Below are 19946 nucleotides of genomic sequence, written 5' to 3'. Positions count from 1 at the left end.
AAAGCATCCAGAAGGAATGCTTAATTGAGATTCATTCCTCATATCTTTGGCTGGATGAATACTAGTTAATTAGGAAATTAATCCAATGACTTCCTAAGCTGAAGACACTAAAAAATGAATTAGTGTTTATGTTAAAGGGCCTTTTTTCTTTTTTTTTCTTTTTTCTTATTAATTTATTTATTTAACTTTTAACATTAATTTTCACAAAATCTTGGGTTCCAAATTTTCTCCCCACTTGTCCCCTCCCCCCACCCCAAAACACCGAGCATTCTAATTGCCCCTATCACCAATCTGCCCTCTCTTCTATCATCCCTCCCTTCCCTTGTCCCCATCTTCTCTTTTGTCTTGTAGGGCCAGATAACTTTCTATACCCCATTACCTGTATTTCTTATTTCCTAGTAGCAAGAATAGTACTCGACAGTTGTTCCTAAAACTTTGAGTTCCAATTTCTCCCCATCCCTCCCTCCCCACCCATTCCCTTTGGGAAGGCAGGCAATTCAATATAGGCCATATCTGTGTAGTTTTGCAAATGACTTCCATAATAGCTGTGTTGTGTAAGACTAACTATATTTCCCTCCATCCTATCCTGCCCCCCATTGCTTCTATTCTCTCTTTTGATCCTGCCCCTCCCCAAGAGTGTTGACTTCAAATTGCTCCCTCTTCCCACTGCCCTCCCTTCCATCATCCCCCTCATCCTGCTTATCCCCTTATCCCCCACTTTCCTGTATTGTAAGATAGGTTTTCATACCAAAATGAGTGTGCATTTTATTCCTTCCTTTAGTTGAATGTGATGAGAGTAAGCTTCATGTTTTTTCTCTCACCTCGCCTCTTTTTCCCTCCACTGAAAAGTCTTTTATTTGCCTCTTTTATGAGAGATAATTTGCCCCATTCCATTTCTCCCTTTCTCCTCCCAATATATTTCTCTCTCACCACTTAATTTCATTTTTTTGAAGATATGATCCCATCCTATTCAATTCACTCTGTGCTCTGTGTGTGTGTGTGTGTGTGTGTGTGTGTATGCGTGTAATCCCACCAACTACCCAGATACTGAAAAGTTTCAAGAGTTCCAAATATTGTCTTTCCATGTAGGAATGTAAACAGTTCAACTTTAGTGAGTCCCTTATGACTTCTCTTTGCTGTTTACCTTTTCACGCTTCTCTTGATTCTTGTGTTTGAAGGTCAAATTTTGTTTTCAGCTCTGGTCTTTTCATCAAGAAATGCTTGAAAATGCTTGAAAAATGCTCTATTTCATTGAAAGAACAATTTTTCCCCTGAAGTATTATACTCAGTTTTGCTGGGTAGGTGATTCTTGGTTTTAGTCCTAGTTCCTTTGACTTCTGGAATATCATATTCCACGCCCTTCGATCCCTTAATGTAAAAGCTGCTAGATCTTGTGTTATCCTGATTGTGTTTCCACAATACTTGAATTGTTTCTTTCTAGCTGCTTGCAATATTTTCTCCTTGACCAGGGAACACTGGAATTTGGTCACAATGTTCCTAGGAGTTTCTCTTTTTGGATCTCTTTCAGGAGGTGATCAGTGGATTCTTTCAATATTTATTTTGCCCCCTGGTTCTAGAATGTCAGGGCAGTTTTCCTTGATAATTTCATGAAAGATGATGTCTAGGCTCTTTTTTTGATCCTGGCTTTCAGGTAGGCCCATAATTTTTAAATTGTCTCTCCTGGATCTATTTTCCAGGTCTGTTGTTTTTCCAATGAGATATTTCACATTGTCTCCCATTTTTTCATTCTTTTGGTTTTGTTTTGTGATTTCTTGGTTTCTCATAAAGTCATTAGCCTCCATCTGTTCCATTCTAATTTTTAAAGAACTATTTTCTTCAATGAGCTTTTGAATCTCCTTTTCCATTTGGCTAATTCTGCTTTTCAAAGCTTTCTTCTCCTCGTTGGCGTTTTGGACCTCTTTTTCCAGTTGAGTTAGCCTCTTTTTAAAGCTGCTATTTTACTCAGCGTTTTTTTGGTTCTCCTTTAGTAAGCTGCTAACGTGTTTTTTAAGGTCTTCTATTTCCTGAACCAAATTTAAGTCCCCTTTCGAGGGAGGGCCTTTGAGTCCCTCTGACAGTATGCCTTGTTCTTCCTCATCCGAATGGATGGGGGGAGACACCTGTTCCCCAAGAAAGTAGCCTTCTATGGTCTTATTTTTTTTCCCTTTTCTGGGCATTTTCCCAACCAGTTACTTGACTTCTGAGATTCCTCTCCACACCCACCTTGCCTCCAGATCCACCTAGCTAGAGTTTGGGGGCTGAGATTCAAATGCTGCCTCCCAGCCTCAGGGCTTTGGGTGGGGGCAGGGCTGCTATTCAGTGTGAGATTAAGATCCTGTGCTCAGGTGGGGGCAGGGTCACCTCACTGGGCTCAGTTCCCTCAGGGGGTTTATTCGGAGACCTTTAACAATGGGCCCGGGCTCCTGCCTGCTTTGGGAGCCCCTGTCCACTGCTGCCTCTGGAGAGGGCCTGAGTTATGGGGACACCCCACTCCCCTTTCACCAGCCAAAGAGACCCTCTCACTGACCTTTGGTGCCTGTGGGTGGAGGGACCCGCACGGGCCGCTGGAGATTCCGTCCCTGAAGCCTGCTCGGATCTGCTCCTCTCGCTGCCATGCGGCCAAGGCAGGGCTGGGCTCTGCTCTGGGTCCAGTGCTCGAGGGACCTTTCATGTCAGTTTTTCAGGTCTCTCTGGAGGAGAAATCTCCTCCGCTGCGTTGTTCTGTGGCTTCTGCTGCTCCAGAATTTGTTGGGAGTTCTTCTTTACAGGTAATTTATGGGCTGTGGGTTCAGAGCTAGCATATGTGTATCTTTCTATTCCGCCATCTTGGCTCCTCCCCCAAAAGGCCTTTTTTCAATGTGGAGAAACCATTTCACATCTTACACAAAATTATCAAAAACTGAATTAGTCATTACTCATTTTCCACCAAAACCTGTATTTCCCTACAATGTCTCAAATTCTGTTGATGGTGCCCACTCAGGAATACAAAATGACATAAAAATGACATTGTTGAACACCCTCTTCTCCTTGGTACTTTCTTCTTTCTGGGTTTTTGGGACACATTTTCTCCTGTTTCTCCTCCTTAGTCTCCTTTGCTGTATCCTCATCCAAATAATACCCTCTAATCAAGGACATACCACAAAGTTCTGTCCTTGAGGCCTCTTTTCTTCTCCCTTCATATTATTCAGTACTCCATACTATTTAATATACCATAGTACTGCATGCCACTTAATGTCGTCAGCTACCATAGATTTAATTACTGTCTCTATGTTGACGACCCTCACATCTACCTACCTTGCCCCAATCTCTCTGGTGACCTCCAATCTCACCTCTCTAACTGCCTTCCAGACATCTTAAACTCAACACCCAAAACTTAATTCATCATCTTTTTTATCTTAATCATTATCCCTAAAGCTCTCTCCCCTCTTAATTCCTCTATTTCTGTCTAGTGCAACACCATTTTCCCTGTCCCCTAGACTTACAACCTAATTGTCATCCTCAACTCCTCCCACATTATCCAATCTGTTGCCAAGGCCTGCCATTTCACCTTTGCATCATCTTTCAAATATAGCCCTTCTCTCCTCTGACACTGCCACCACTCCAGTGCAGACCCTCATTCCTTCACTCCTAGGCTACTGCAATAGCCTGCTAGTGGGTCTGCCTACTTCAAGTCTCTGCCACTATAGTCTATCCTTCATTCAGCTACCAAAATGATTTTTCTAAAGCATGGGTTCAACCATGTCACTTTCCTGCTCAATAAATTCCAGGGGCTCCCTATTGTTTCCAGGATTAAAGACAAAATCTTCTGACATTAAGAGCCCTTTCTAATCCAGTAGTGTTCAAAACTCTTCATAACCTAGACTCCTACCTTTCTAGTCTTCTTATACCTTACTCTCCACCACATAATCTTTGATACAGTGACAGCCTCCTGGCTGTTTCACAAACCAAACACTCCAGCTCTAGGCATTCTCTCTGGCTATTCCCCATGTGTGGAACAATCTCCCTCCTCCATTTTGACTACTGACCTCCTGGGCTTCCTTTAAATCTCAACCAAAGTCCCATCTTCTACAAGGAAGTCTTTCTCAATCCCTCTTAATTTCTAGTTTCTTCTTTTAATTATTTCCTAATTATACTGTATATAGCTTGTTTGTGTATATTCATTTGCTTAATGTCTCCCTCATTAAACAGTGAACCCTCTGAAGATAGGGACTGTTTTTTGCCTCTTTTTGTATCCCCAGGACTTAGCACAGTGCTTGGCATGTAGTAGGTATTTTATAAATGTTTATTCAACTGACCGATAACTACTCTTGAATCTCTTTGTCTCTCATCTAACCCCCCTCTCATCCAAGTTATGTTGCTCTATAGCTACAGAATCTGTTCCATCTATTCCTCTATATCCCACCTTTTCACAGCTATCACACCATAGGTGAAGTTGTTACCTATTGCCTAGCCAACAGTAACACAGCCTTCCAAATGGAGAACAAACTTGCCCTTCTCCAATCTAGTCTTCACATGGTTGCCAATAGTACTTTTCTAATTTACCATATTTCCCTTCTCATAGTTCATCAGTGGTTGGACATTTTACCAGACAACTAAGGGATATAGAGAATAAAAAAAAAATCATTATTCCAACTATTTGTAGATCTCACACACACACATACACACACAGAGAGAGTCTTTAATTATGTAGAGCAAAGCAGCCCTAAAGGCCTTCCAAAGATATCTCAAGATTAAACCAAAAACCTTGGTGGACATAACCTACTAAGATAATATTGATTAACAGATCTTTTGATTATCAATATCAAATGAGGCCTAGAGCAGGGAGAGGGCTCATCAAAGGAGATCAAGACAATCTCAAAAGGTAACCAGATAGAAGTAAAAATAGAATAGATATTCCATATAGATCCTACAAATGCCCTTATTTGCAGACAACAATGCTGACTGCATCAAGCCTAGAAATGCTACAGGCCCTCCTCAGTAATATTCACAACCATTCACCAGAAGTCTTCCTTATTCTGAGTCAGGATCTTTGCCCTGTAATTTATCCTATTTCCCACCCAAACCTTTCCTATGTCTAGCCTATGGAGGGAGGCAAGATAAACCTAACATCTCTTTTCCTGATGATATCCCATCAAAAATCAGAAGAGAATTATCATGGCTCCCCTTCAAAGTCATGTCTTCTCCAGACTTAACTGATTTCCATAATGTTCCTTTCACCAATATGGTAGACTTCTTATAGAAATGCTCTAATCAATATTCTTCCCAAAATATAGCACCTACAACATACTACAAATCAGATCTTTGAGTTTCAAATGCCATTTCATCAGGGCATCATATTTCTATTTATGCAGCATAAGATCACATTAGTTTTTCTGGTTATCATGTAACATTACTGAATTATATTGACTTGGAGTCAACTAAAACCTCCAAGTCTTCTGCGTACAACCTGTCTCCATCCTGTACTTTTACGGCAGATTTTTTTTAACTCAAAGTGCAGAATTTTTCATTTTCCTTTATTGTGTAGCTAGGTTGTACCGTTTATAAAGCATTAGATCTAGAGTCAGTTTGAACTCATTCAAATAGACACTTACTAGCAGTGTGACTCTGGGAAGTCACTTAAACTATGCCTGCCTCAGTTTTCTCACCTGTTAAACAGAAGTAACTGTACCGACTTCCCAAGGATGTTGTGAAAACCAAGTGAGAGGATATTTGTAAAGTTTGTGAACCTTGAAGTACTATATAAACGCTGACATCTATTATGCATATAATGTCTCATTCTGTTATGGTTGGCCTATGCTTCTGTCAAAACCTTTTTTAATCTTGTTCTGCATGTCCAATGAGTTAGCTATTTCTTCTAGTTTCGTGTCAATGGAAAACTTTTAAACATATCTATGTTTTCATATTCAAGTCGCTAATAAAAACAGGACAGTGTAGTACAGAAGACAGAGAACCAACGTTGGGGTCAGGAAAAGTAAGGTTTAAATTGTGTCTCTGACACACACATTGTGGCAGCTGGGTAGCATTCTGGAGAAAACACTGGATTTAAAGATAAGAGATGAGTTCAAATTCAGACACTGCTTGTGTGACCCTGGCCAAGTCATTTAACTGCTTTCAATCTCAGTTTGCTCATCTGTAAAATGGGAATGAGGCAGCTAAATGACGCAATGGATACAGCACTGGACCTGGAGTCAGAAAGATCCAGTTCAAACCCAGTCTCAGACACTTACTAAGCTATCCTAGGCAAGTCACTTAACCCTAGTCGCCTCAGTTTCCTCATCTGTAAAATGAGCTGCAGAAGGAAATGGCAAACCACTCCAGTATCTTTGCCAAGAATATCTCCATGAAGAGATGGACATGATTGAAATGACTAAACAACAATGACAAGATGGGGATAAGCACCTGACTCTCAGGGTTGTTTTGATGATCAAATAAAATCAGAACTAAAATAAAATATGTAAATAAAGTATCATATAAGTGCTAATATATTATAATTATTATACTGGCTGTATGAACCTGGGTAAATCTGAACCTGGGTAAATCTTAACCTGTCAATGCTCCATGAAACTTTATATCACCACAAGTTTCAAGGGAGTTGATGACTTAATCAGCAGAACTTTCCCACATCTATGAAATCATAGCTATGAACTACTAAATAAGACAGATGGAGGTTGGGGGAATCCTGTAGCTGCCACTAGAAACACTGATCATCAGTCTTTGAACCATACTATCAAACAAATTCCAAATTCACTTACTGTACTATCATCTCATAGCCCACATCTCTCCATATGGTCCACTCTATCGGTATAAGATGACATTTGTCAAACATCTTGTTGAAATCATGATACTTTAGGTCTACCATATTACTTTAATCTACAGTAACCCTGAAAAGGAAGTAAGATTATTTCAGGACTTTTCTTCATCAAGCCATATTAGCAACTATGATGACATTTACAAATCTCCTAATAGTCTATTCTGGAATTTTGTCATTTATCCCAGCTCTCATGCATGGGTTTGCCATCCACATTTTCACCTAAGCTGCTGATAAATGACCAGCACATAGAGGCCCCAAGTCATGACAGCCTGGGTGATTTGTACCAGATAACATTGCCAGCAGGTGGTAGACTTGGAAGCAGAATGGCCAGTATTGCATATCGAAATCCACAGGAGACACATGGAGGAGTCACTTGCTATATTAATATTTACTCATTTGAAACTCTACCATGCCACATTTGCCAAACACATGGTTTTTCATTTTCTTTGAAGCCAGCAATCTTTCACTATAAAATCTCATCCACAGACTGAGAGAACTTTCTCTTCTTCCTCTCTGATTTGTTCAGTGAGGGTGAAAAACACAACGATGGCAGCATCTCAATCACATCAGTGGTACGAATCACTGAAAATAGGGTATGGCTTTGTCTCTGAATCACCAATTCAACAAGATTAGTCCACATTTCATAGATTTTCTCAGATATTTTGCCAAAGTGCTAGCAGAGGCTCTCTAGTACAAAAAACAAATTGTTTTAGCTTTAAAAAAAATAGCAGAAGATAGGTTCCAAGTATTCTGAGACACAGAGGGTATAAATACAAAATGAAACAATGCCCTCTCCCCTCCCTACCCCCATTCCTGATGCAGAAAAGCCAGAATAAAAATCACTACATAGATACAGATATAGAGAGATATAGATATGGATGATATAGATATAGACATAGACATAGATATAGATATGTATGTACATGCAATATATACACAGCTCAAGTCAGGTGATTTCAGCTTCCTCATAAAAACAAAATTTCTTTTTTCCTAAAACATATTTAACCATATCACTCTTCAACTCAAAAACCTTCAGTGGCTTCCCACTGCAGTCTGTAAGATAAAATACAAATTCACCCTGGCATTTAAGGCCTATTGCCACCCTCCCTTTCCAGCTTTCTTCTCTGTTCCTCCTGTTCACACACTCCATGCTGCAACTTTATGAGATGGTTGCGTATTTTGGACCTCAGCCTGAACTGTCATGCAGGTCCCTTGACCTCTCTGAATTTCAGGCTCTTATTCTATAGTATCAAGATTCTAGACTAGATGAACTCTGAGGTCCCTTCCAGCTCTCTGTGATCTTAGGTGGGAAGAAATCACCTCTGCCTAGAAGGATCCTTGGGCTACATCTCACACCAGTTATCTGAAAGGTAACTATATAAATATCCCCATAAGGCAAAGTAACAAGCATTTATATGTGCCAAGTATGTGCTAAGCAGTGGAGATACAAAGATAGCAATATGAAAGACAGCCCCCTGCCCTCAAGGAACTTACATTTTAATGGGAGAAGACAAAATACAGAAGAGATCTGAAAAGGGGAGTAAAAGGTAACTATATCCAAGTCTCGAGAGTCAGAAGGGCTGACCTGGGCCCCTCCCCAAATCACTAATAGGAGAAGGGAAAAACATGACGGAGGGATGTTCCATGGTGAAGAAATCACAAGCACTAGGGTGTGATGACAGCAGAGGAATGGTAGCAAAGTCTGAAATGTCAGAAGCAAAGCTGGGAAGGGAATTAAAGCTGGTTATCCTAGGTCTCCTACTTTATCAATATCCCTTTTCAAATGCTTTGAACTTCAGTACCAAAATGAAGGTTATTATACAACTAGGCAATTCATGAACTCATCAATCAGGAAGCACTGAAATTTTTTTAAAAAGCCTAATAGTATCATATAAGCAGATTTGGAACTAATGGGTTTCCTCCATTTTTTTCCGTTTGAACACTAACCAATACACAAGGATTCTGGCTTTTTATCCTTTATATTTCATTGGAAGTTGAAGTATTAGCTCAAAGGTCTCATCCAAAGTGCTGCATAATTAAATCAATCTGATATTTCATGTTTTAGTGCACATCTTATTATGGCCTATAATCAATTAGAACTACAAGCATCTAGGCAATAACAGGTTTTCTCTGCTCTCAGCTTTTATTTGACAATTTTACAAGGTCTCAGTCCAATAGTCTCATATTTGTACATCTCGTAATCTAGGAAAAGTTTTCTTTGAAAAATATAGTTCATAGGATTATAGAACGACAGAATTATAGATTCTTAGAATTAAAAGGAGCTTTAAAAATAATATGGTATAATGCCCCTAAAAGTGGTTCATTCAGCTTTCATTTGAACACCACCTATAACAAACAGGTAACTGACTACTTTTAGTAGAAATCCCTTCCATAATGTGGTTGGTCTAATTGTTTAGAAGTTTGCTCCTGGGACTGAGCTGAAATCTATTTCCATCAATCCTAATTCAACCTTCTTGGGCAACATGAAACTACCTACTACCAGATCTGACAATCTTTCTGATACTGGAAGACAATAATCATATTCTAATTTCTTCAACTGTTTCTCCCTTAAGTTCCCTCCATATAATCGATCCCATCTGATTACCTCTCTTGCGGACAACATTTCATCTTGTCACTGTCCTTCCTAAAGTAATCACATATTAATACTATATGAGATGAGGGCTTCTTTATAGTGGGAGAAAAATGCGGTTTTGCCTAGAAATGGTATGGGTAGATCAGATCCCTGTAGGATAAGGAGAGAATGATATAAAGAAAAATCTAAGGAAAGGAGAATGGAGGAGTTGGAAAACACATTGGGAACAGTCCAAATCAGGGTCATTGATCTTGTCAAGATTCAGAGGTTCAAAAAAATGCCTGAGTTGGAAGAGCCCTTAAAATCAGCAAACTATCATTGAAGAAGAGGATGAGGGAAGAAAACAGTGTCTGGAAGAGTGACATGCAACAGATGGGAAATGAACCTGCAGAAAGCATGACTTCAGGCCCAACTTTAAAGGGTCTTACAAATGAAACTGTAAAGACGGTAAACATAAACTTGAATTGTCAACATTTTTATAGCAACTGATCCACATTATTAATGACAGTGGAACAACAACACTTAGACTGGCAGGGTTTTCTTAACAGAAGTGGGGGCTAAGGGGAATCTATAAACCTGTTTTTTAAAAAAAAATAATCATACATACATAAACCTACATATGGAAACTGTATTTCAATGTAATTGGTTTCTTTGCAATCCTATATATCTTATTTTAAGCATTCAAAAACATTCTGAGAAGGGGCCCATTGGTTTTGTCCAACTGTCAAAGGTGTCCATGACAAAAAAGGTTTTAAGACCCCTCCTCCTCACCAGACACCTCAGTCTTGGACTGCTATGTGAGAAAGGGAAAGATGAAGATAAGAAAACAACTGAATCTAACCAAATACAAATGGAAAAAAATATGTGCTAGGGGTAACATAATTGTAAAAGCACATAAAAATTTATTCAAGATATTTCAAAGACGAGATAATTTTGAAAGGAACAAAGCATGATTGTATTACCAAAAGAAGGAAAATGAAGAAAAGACAGCAGTAATTATTGACCAATATTGCTACTTTTTCATCTCTATAAAATCTTTTATAATAATGGTCTACTAGATGGCACAGTGGACAGAGTGCTGGGCTTGGAGTTAGGAAGACTCCTGTTCCTGAGTTCAAATCTGGCCTCATATATTTACTTTCTATGTGACCCGGGCAAGTCACTTAACCCTGTTTGCCTCTGTTTCCTCATCCGTGAAATGAGCTGGAGAAGGAAATGGCAAATCACTTCAGTATCTTTACCAAGAAAATTCCAAATGGGATCACAAAAATTCAGATACATCTGTAAAACAACTGAACAACAAACAACATGCTATAAAAATATGAAATGAAAACAAACCTGCTTTGTAGAGAATTCTCTATAGCAACTGCATCTTTAGTCACATAATTAGCTTAAAAGTATATAAAACAGGAGATATCCCTGTTTATTACTTGTTGATTACCAAAAAAAAAAGAAAAAGGAAAATTTTTTCTCTTAAGCAAAAAGAAGCATTAAAGACTCTTCTCATGTTAACATGCCTTGATGGATACAACTACAGAGATAACTTTGTTCAACAATCAATTATCAAGGGCAGCAAAAAGCTGTAAGATATATATATATATTTACCGATTACTTTATTTCTGTTTGTCTCGGTTTCCCCAAATGCAAAATGGGTATAATAACAGCACCTACCTCCCAGGGTTGTTGTGAGGAGCAAATGAGATTTAAAACACTTAGCACTGTGCCCAGCACAGAGTAGGTGCTATAAACATACTTATTCCTTTCTCTCCCCCTGCCCTCCCAATTCATTAAAATTGTTTCACCACTGTTACGGAAAATGTCCTACACAAACCTCTTCAGTTCCCAAAACCTATACCTTTATTCTACCTCAACTATGCAGGAAGGTCACATGTCTTTTCACCCATGAGTGTTCAAACAACCAAAAACTCTGAAACTTCCTTTATGTAGCCATAATCTCTCTTCTTCTCCCCCCTCTCCTTCCCTCTATCCCTTCATCCTTCAGTCTCTCTCACTCCTTCCTCCACCCTCCCTTACCATGATCTCTACTCGCTCTATCCCTCAATGCTTTCCCAAGGCTATTACCCTTACTCTGACTTTACTTTCTTTCTAATCTTGACTGTTATTAACCAGTTCAATGACGAAGTCCTCAGCTCTTTGTCCTCTACCACTCATACCCTGGATTACAGGACACATCCCCCATCTAATTTTTTTGCTCTTACACATATGCCACTTAACAGTGCTGCAAGAATTCACATAAACACGCTAATTGGGTCCACTACAAATTGGTATGTTTTAATCTCAACAAGCCCCTCATTACCACAAGGCAATCCTTTTACTCTCCATCACTCTTCCACCAAACAGCTGTTCTAAACCTTACCTTCTCTTCCCAGCCTCCCACACCACCCCCTCCCTCTCAGAAGACCTCTTCTCTCGTATCTTACTGAGAAAATAAGTCATTTCCAATTGCCCTCTTCTCTCCTATTTAACATCTTAAAATTCCTTAGCATCATTCTCTCCTTGCTCCAGTTTCTGATGACTAGATATTCTCTCCCCTCATCAAATCTAACTCATCTATATATGTGCCTTTGATCTTATCTCCTAATGTCTGTCCTGGCAGCTTGATAATCAAATCATTCCTGTCCTCTTATTTTCAATCTCTTCCCATCTTCTAGCTCCTTCCTGGCTGCCTACATGCCCAAGTCTCTACCATGCTCAAAAATGTTTGATTTGACCCCAACCCTCAAAGTATCATCCTATACCTCTCCACCCTTTCACAGACAAACTTCTAGGGGAGAAAAAACTGTGTATACTCATTGCTTCCACTTCCTCTACTGTCATTTATTTTTCAGCTCCTCACAAGCTGGCCTCCTTTCCTCCTTCAGCAGGGATTGGCTTTCCCTAAAAGGAGACAAAGCTGTCCTGGGACCTGATTTGCCCAGGTTTCCCCAACATAGCTTTCTGGCCACCCAAAGACATAAAAAGTTCCAGTCGTGGGAGTCCAGGCCTTTCCCACTAGGCACATTTATGAAGACCATAAAAGTAACCATGTGCTTCATCAATTTTACCCTGAGGACCAAACACATTTCCTCCTTTTGTTAACTATTCAATCACTCGAGAGAGCCTCATTTCATCCCAACATCAAACCTGAACTGAGAGAGTGTTAGTGTTACAACTTCCTCAGTAAGAACCTCAGCATCCTCATCTGTAAATGAGGACAATACAACTTCTCTGCTGAGAGGCTCAAATGAAACACTGTGGTATAAAGCAATTATCTTCATGATGCTATATGGTGGTGAATTATCTCAGAAGACTCAAAATGAAAGGTTCATAATGGAAAGGTGCATGGGGAACATCAAAATGATAATGTGAAGGCATACAAATTTCAAATGACCTCAGAATTCTGACCAGACTAGTGTCCAATCATGATTTCCAAAGACTGAAAATAAAACATACCTCCTACCCTTTAGCAAAGAATGAGGCACAGAATGAGACAAGCATTCTGACAAGGAAGGACTTTTACTTGTGATGGAAGAAGGGAAGGAACAGGGGACACTGGTGGGTAAAGATAGATATGGGAAAAAAGCATCAAAAAAACATTTTTAACTGCATAGAAAGAAATAAAATAGTACAGAAAGAAACCCAGAGAAAATATGTTATTAACCTTCAAATCTAATGTATGTCAAAAACATACATAAAGCTTCACAGTTTCTAACATGTACATCACTCAGATTCTTCTTTGTATACTGAAGCATTTGTGTTCATTGTTGATACTTAAGGTCACAATTAAAAAGAAAAATGTGAAAGCAAAATTAATGCAATCCTTTCTTTAAAAAAAACCATGCTAGGTATAAATAACCTACAGTATATCACTAAAGACAATTTGCCCAAGAAAAGTGATATTTAAAAAAAAAAAAGACAGCATCCAGGATATGCCTAACAAGAAAAGGAGACAGGCTGGTCATATAGCTAACAGTCAGTCATAGAAATTAGATCGCTTTATCTTATATCATCCACTCTAATCTTCTCATCTTACAGATAATGTTAACTGAGGCTGAGGGAAGGGAAGTAACTTGCTCAAGGTCACAAAGGTAAGTGAGATAACAAATACACAGTCCAAGCAAGCGATGCAGGAAATATTAAAAGAGCCAAAAGAAGACCTTCCAGCACACTGGGCATGCTGATTCTCTATGGTAGATCATGGAATGACACTGACAGAAAACATACAGGATGAAAAAAGCATGGATGGGTTTCAATATCATAGAATTCCCACAGTGAAGAAATTATAAATCTATCCGAGTATCAAGTAAAATGCAAGTAGTTGGGGATTTTCGGGTTTGGAGTCTAGGTTTACTTTAGAGATTTCCTGAAGGTCATGTCTAGTCTTTCAAATGTTTATAGGCTTCAAAATGGATTATGTAATAAAAAGACAGGATCTGAAATGCGTGGCCCAAGGCAGCACAGAATTAAGTCACTTACATTGGCTCTGTTTCACTGCCAACTCCAGCTGCAAAAGCCAGCCTTACCCTAGAATGCTAATGATGCCCCAGTTCCCAGGGACAAGGCACTGAAGTGACAAGGACAATGCGCTTTTTGCCTTCCTTAAACACAGCAACTAGCAGAGCATACAAGCAGTGAGACAGAACTCCTGCTGAAACGATTCTAAAGAAGAACTCAATTAGGCATCAACTCCTGTCAAGTTTATTTTTGAAATGTTCCTACATTCTCTCCCTTTTCTTTCCTCTTGTGGCCATAAAACTCATCCTACAGCTCCCAGTCATATACTTGAGTGCCTCACATGCATTTCAAACACAATACGTGTCACACTAAACATACTGTCTTTCCCCTTAAGCCTACTTTTCCCCTCCTTCTTTTCTCTCAGGTCTGGATTCTCCAGGGTTGTCTCCAACACAGGAGTCTCCCATACCTGCCATATCTGATCAGCTGCAGGTTCCAATCCTTTTTCCCAACTATCCCTTCCACATCAATTGCCTAACCCCTAGCCAGGCAGCCAAGTGGTAGTGAATATAGAGTGCTGGGCCTGAAGTCAGGAAGACCTGAGTTCAAATCCAGCTTTGGATTCTTACTAGCTATGTGAACGAAAGGAAGTCATTTTAATCAATGGAACAAAATCAACTAGAAACAGGGGCCATTAAACCTTGTAGGTCACATAATGACTTAGAAAATCACACATGAACATTATGTTTTATTGTATTTTTATTTATTTTGTTAAATATTTTCCATTTACATTTTAAGCTGTTTTAGCAGTACTTATGTGTTGAGGGCCACGTGCAGGTGCATGTTTGACACCTCTGACAAACTGTCTGCCTCAGTTTGACACAATTAGGAAAATTTGGAAAAAGATAAGGGGAAGAAATGAGTTTATGTCTCTAGGACATTCCAAGCAATTGATAATATGGGACTGAAGCTCAGAGGATCTGTATATCACATAAAGATGTTCTACCTATGGGAACTGATAAGGTTACCAAAAGAATGAGTATAAAAGGAGTAGAGAGCCCAGGATAGAACATTCATAATTAGGGGGCATGATGCGGCTGATGAACTACTCAAGAAGACAAGAAGGAGATGTCTAACGAGAGGGAGGTCAGCTAGAAGAGAGCTATGTCACCAAAACCCAAGAGGGGGATGATGTAACTCTTGCTCTACTTCTGTCCTCAGAGGGTTGTTGTGAAGAAAGTACTTTGTAAACCAAAAGGAAATGTACAATGTGAGATGTCATCATAACATTCCTAAGTTACAGAATGTCAGACTTGCAAGGGACCTCCAAAAGCAGCTAGTTGAACCTAGTTTTATGCAAGAATTCCCTTAACATCATCCTTGATAAACAGTCAGTCATGCTCTGTTGAATTCCTCTCTAGCATGTGGCAACTCACTACTTTCCAAAGACAGCCCATTATATTTTCAGACAGCTCTAAATTTTGGGAAATTTATCCTTATGTTGGTCTAAAATCTGCCTAAAATTTTCTTCCCATCATCCCTACAGTTTTATTTCTGGAGCCAGGCAAAACAAGCCTAATTCCTCTTCCCCGTGACAGTTCTTCATATAGTTGAAGATAATGATAATGTCCCACACTACATCTTCTTTTCTCCAGGCTACACATTCCCAGTTTCTTCAATCAATTTTTATGGGTGTATGTATGTATGTGTAAGTGTATGTATACACACATCTGCATGTATGTATATATATGCACACCCACATTCATGCATACATGCATTGATTCATTTATTTGGCAGTATTTCCACTTCTCTCAAATCTTGGCCAACTTTCTCTGAATGTGTTCCAATTTGTCAATTTGTCATTCTTCCTAGAATGTGGAAGTTGTCTTAATCCCTACACTAATCCACTAATAAGAAGGGAGACAGCAGCTATTCTACCTCCTCATCAAGACTGAAACTTCCTTACAAAGATCAGTTATTTTGCTCTTGACCTCCTGTGACTATCTCTGGATCCCAGTATGAAACATATAAGAGGCAATGCTCATGGGCAATTATGAAATACAAGTTTCTCCTCAGCATCTGAGGAGTTTTGCTTATCTATGCTTATTTGTTATCAGAGTTTTCTTCTTTTTCTTTTCTTTTTTTTGGAAAGGAGGGTAGGGGATATGGAGAAAAGAAGAAAAAAAGTTAATTTAATTTTTTAAATTAAGTCAAAACAAATACATACATTTCTCCCCAGCTGACTGGGGGAAAAGTGCGACCTCAGAGAAAAGAAAAAAGTATAATTTCGTAGATTCAACAGCACTAAGAGCTACAGTTTTTCAGCTTTCCATCCAGGTGAGAAGATCTACAAAGAAAACCTGATTTGAACACTTAAATTCAAGTGCTTTCCATCAGCCAAGCAATTTTCAAGTAATCACATTTTAGACCTCAAACAAGAGAGAACATGTGAAGTATACTACTGTTGACAGTCATTTGAGTTTTCCCAAAGTGAGTGAATACTGCCATCTGAAATATGGCATCAAGGTTTCTAGAGCAGCAATGAAGCCTAAATACTCTCATCCTACTGCCTAACTTCCACTTCTTATGTAAGACTAGCAGAGAGGAAGGGCAAAAGAAGGCTGTGGCAAGTGTCTCCTATCACTACATGTCATTAGCTAGTGGAGCTGCAGAACAGCCAACTATAACCACAGCTATACACAAAAACTTAACTCAACCATGTCACTGACACTGGTGGCTTCCCCCTTTCCCCTTTTTTTAGAACCTTTGTAATGATTTCTATGGCCTTAAAAGAACAAATCCCCAAGTTGAACACTGCTGCAGATTAAAATCTGTAAACAAATAAAGAAAATGAGAAAAAAACTAACATGGAATTCATTTTGAACACTTCAATAGGGGAACAGAAAGGAATCAATACATAAAGGAAGCTGGCTGCCAATACTTAATTTAATTCAACAAATATTTAATAAGTCTCAGCACACAAAGTGCATGGCATTAGGGACTCAAAGACAAAAAAACAAACGGGCAATGTCATTGCTAGAATGACTTAAGGTTTGTTAAACACTTTCTTCACGAGTCCTATGAGAGAGGCATGAAGTAATAGCATCCTCATTTTACAGAGGCAGACCCTCAGGGTAAGAGATGGTGGGCAACTCGGCCAGGATCACAAAGCTCTTGAGGGCCAGAGTCAGCACCACAAGGTCAGATACACTGTGTCCCTTTTTGTTAGTGACTACAACTTCAGAAAGACTCAAACAGTAGAGGGTCAGCGAAGACAAGGCTGAAATATATGAGAGATGAATGCAAAACAACTCCTGGAAAGAAGTAAAAGGAGTCAAACTGTACAGATTTACCAAAGGATGGTTAAGGATGGTCAAAGGGAGAGGGATATGCATGGAAACTGTATCTCTAGATATAAGAGCAAGTAGCTGGAAGTGAATGTAGACAATGAAACTGGTGTTATCTATTCCCTCCACTCTTCAAGAGTATCAAAGAGTATCAAAGCTCAGTTTAAATATGCTTCTTCCAGGAAGGCTTCAGAAATCTGACCCTGCTAAAAGGGATTTACACAAAGTTCCGGCCAAATTACTCCTTTGCTTAAAAAATTCAGTGAATTTATGTTTAGAACTTATTTCTCCTTACTGGTCTAAGCTTCTGGAGTGTAAGGGCTGGATTCATCCTTATGTCTCCACGGAGCACTCAGCAAGAAGATAATTGTTCACTGAATAAATGAACAAATTGATGATAATCAAAACAAGAGGAATATGGCACTTAGTTTTCAAAATATTTTCACAACAGTAATCTCACTGGTGCCTCATACCAACCCTAGCTGGAGAAAGACAGAAAAAAAAAAAGGAGAAAAGGCAAGAATTATTAGTCCCATTTCACAGATGGGGAAACTGAGACTGAGTAGTGGGAAGCAACTTGCCAAAGTTAGCGCAAGGAGGGAGAATACAGTACACTTCATTCCTAGTTAATAAAATGGCACTAAATTCTTGAAAAAAGAAAAGACAATACCTAACAGCACCACATGCCAATGGTTTCATGATCTCTTCCAAGTAGGTATTCTCTAAATCACTATATACTGAAACCCCTCATCTGTCAAACTGGGGATACTAATCCCTGCACTATACGTCTCATAGGGATTTTGTGAGAAAAACAGTTTTTAAGCCATAAAGCATTACAAAAATTTTTATTACAAACTATAAACAAAAACAAACAGAAATGAAAAAAGAATCTTCAAAAACCTCTTAACAATTAAAGTGGAACAAAACAGTACAGTATCGTGCATGATACCTCTGGATCTCCATTAAAGAGCACCTCTTTAAGTTGACATGAACTCATTAAAGAATGACCACTCTTTGGGTCCACTAATCCAAACTAGTTCTAATATAAAATCTGCCTGCCTCTTCAGGCATATATTTAGTCAGTAAGTCAATAAGCATTTAATTTAGCACCTGCTACATACGAGGCATAGTGCTAAGTGCTGAGTACACAAAGAAAGGCAAAAATAGTCCCTGAATCTCAAGCTTCTAACTGGGGAAACAAGTCAATAACTAGATACATACTATATACATATGTGTGTATACACATATATGTTGTTCAGTCTTTTTTAAGTCATGACTGACTCTTCATGACGCCATTTGGAGTTTTCTTGTCAAAAACACTGCAGTGATTTGCCATTTCCTTCTCTAACTAATTTTATAGACAAAGAACTGAGGCACAGTGTTAAGTGACTTGCCCAAAGTCACACAGTTAGTAAGTGTCTGAGGCCAATCCCTTCTAACTCTTGGATTCTTTGTCTTTCAGTGAGAGCAACTGTTTCCTTCTAAAGGCTTATATACATCATCCTTTTATGGTTGTGGCCTAGAGTTTTATGGCAGTGTCTTCGCTTCAAATCTAACACTTGTTTTCATATGTTTTCATTTGGTTTTCTCTCTCCAGGACGTTCCTGGGGAGAATCCCATGACCCTGACAAGGGTGCCATCACACTTCTGCTTGAACACACTCTCCAATGACGTTATCCTATGGCTTAGCTCTGAACATTAGGAGCCTCCTCCCAACCCAGGGCTAGGACCCACCTGCCATATAAAAAGTAGTCCTCTTGCCTGTGCCTGGACAGTGATTCAGGACCATTTCTAATGAAAAATAAATTTTCCTCTATCTCTTCATACTTTCTCTTGTATCATGTTAACAAGACACTCCAGGAAACAGTGTAGGCTTCTTCTCAATACTCAATATTCAAGAGATTAAGTAATCTCATTGATTATGGAGCTTCTTTCCACGAGGCATACTCCTTCACAACTCATCCATTCCCACTTATTGTGTGTGACTCTTGTACTTGCCCTTCCAAAAGTTTCCCAGAGAGGTTCAGCCCAGTGTGCTGGAAGCCTTCCTTACTGTCTCCTAACACGACGATGGTATCAGTGGAGCACTCTGGCTGTCCAACTGTCATCCCTCCATGATGTCCTTTACTCCTGTGCTTCAGAGCTGTCTGCCCGTGACATATTGCTGTCTGTTTACACCTACCATGTGCCTCTCCAGGCCCTCTGTGTGATACTCATTTTTAATTCTTCTGAGGCAGCTGTATTAAAGCATGTTAGTCCTGAAAAGATAAACCTTTTTGCAAAGCTCTTTTACTAAACTGCTAACTTCTCATGAAAGTAAAGGTCCATCTTTTCCTCTACTGGTAGGGTGAAATGCATACACCTACTTAAAATATCTAAACCTCTTCAAGGTCATGAATTAGGGAAAAGCTGTTGCTAACTAGCTTCAGTGCCAGCCCATGGGTCAAATTAATAGATGGTCCTAAACAATTTTGCTAAAGGTCTTTTAGGATAATATTTGCTCTGGAACTCCTGTGGGCAGTTGTTGTAAAATTCTGAGGCATTATTCCTATTTATTCTGACAGAGCCTCAATGACCAGGGGAGGAATTAGCAGTGACCATTTGATACTTCTCCTTCCTCTCTCCTAGGTTCCCTATAGCCTTTACATTTTGTTACATCTCTCATGTCTAACTTCATTCTTGAGAGATTTCTACCACCACTGCCACCAACCTTTTTCGTCATTGGGGTGACTCAGCAGGG

General features: G+C 39.2%; 1 protein-coding gene across 21 annotated transcripts in view; it reads right to left on the bottom strand.

The window, feature by feature from the left end:
• The window catches only part of FAM168A (family with sequence similarity 168 member A), a 204900-nt gene that overhangs the window by 86636 nt on the left and 98318 nt on the right, over positions 1–19946 (bottom strand). The gene's annotated exons all lie outside the window — the stretch shown is intronic.

The sequence above is a fragment of the Notamacropus eugenii genome, chromosome 5, assembly GCF_028372415.1.
Source record: "Notamacropus eugenii isolate mMacEug1 chromosome 5, mMacEug1.pri_v2, whole genome shotgun sequence".
In the NCBI taxonomy this organism is placed as follows: Eukaryota; Metazoa; Chordata; class Mammalia; order Diprotodontia; family Macropodidae; genus Notamacropus; species Notamacropus eugenii.
Note: the sequence above shows the minus strand (reverse complement) of the source record. Positions and strands in the feature narration are given on the sequence as shown.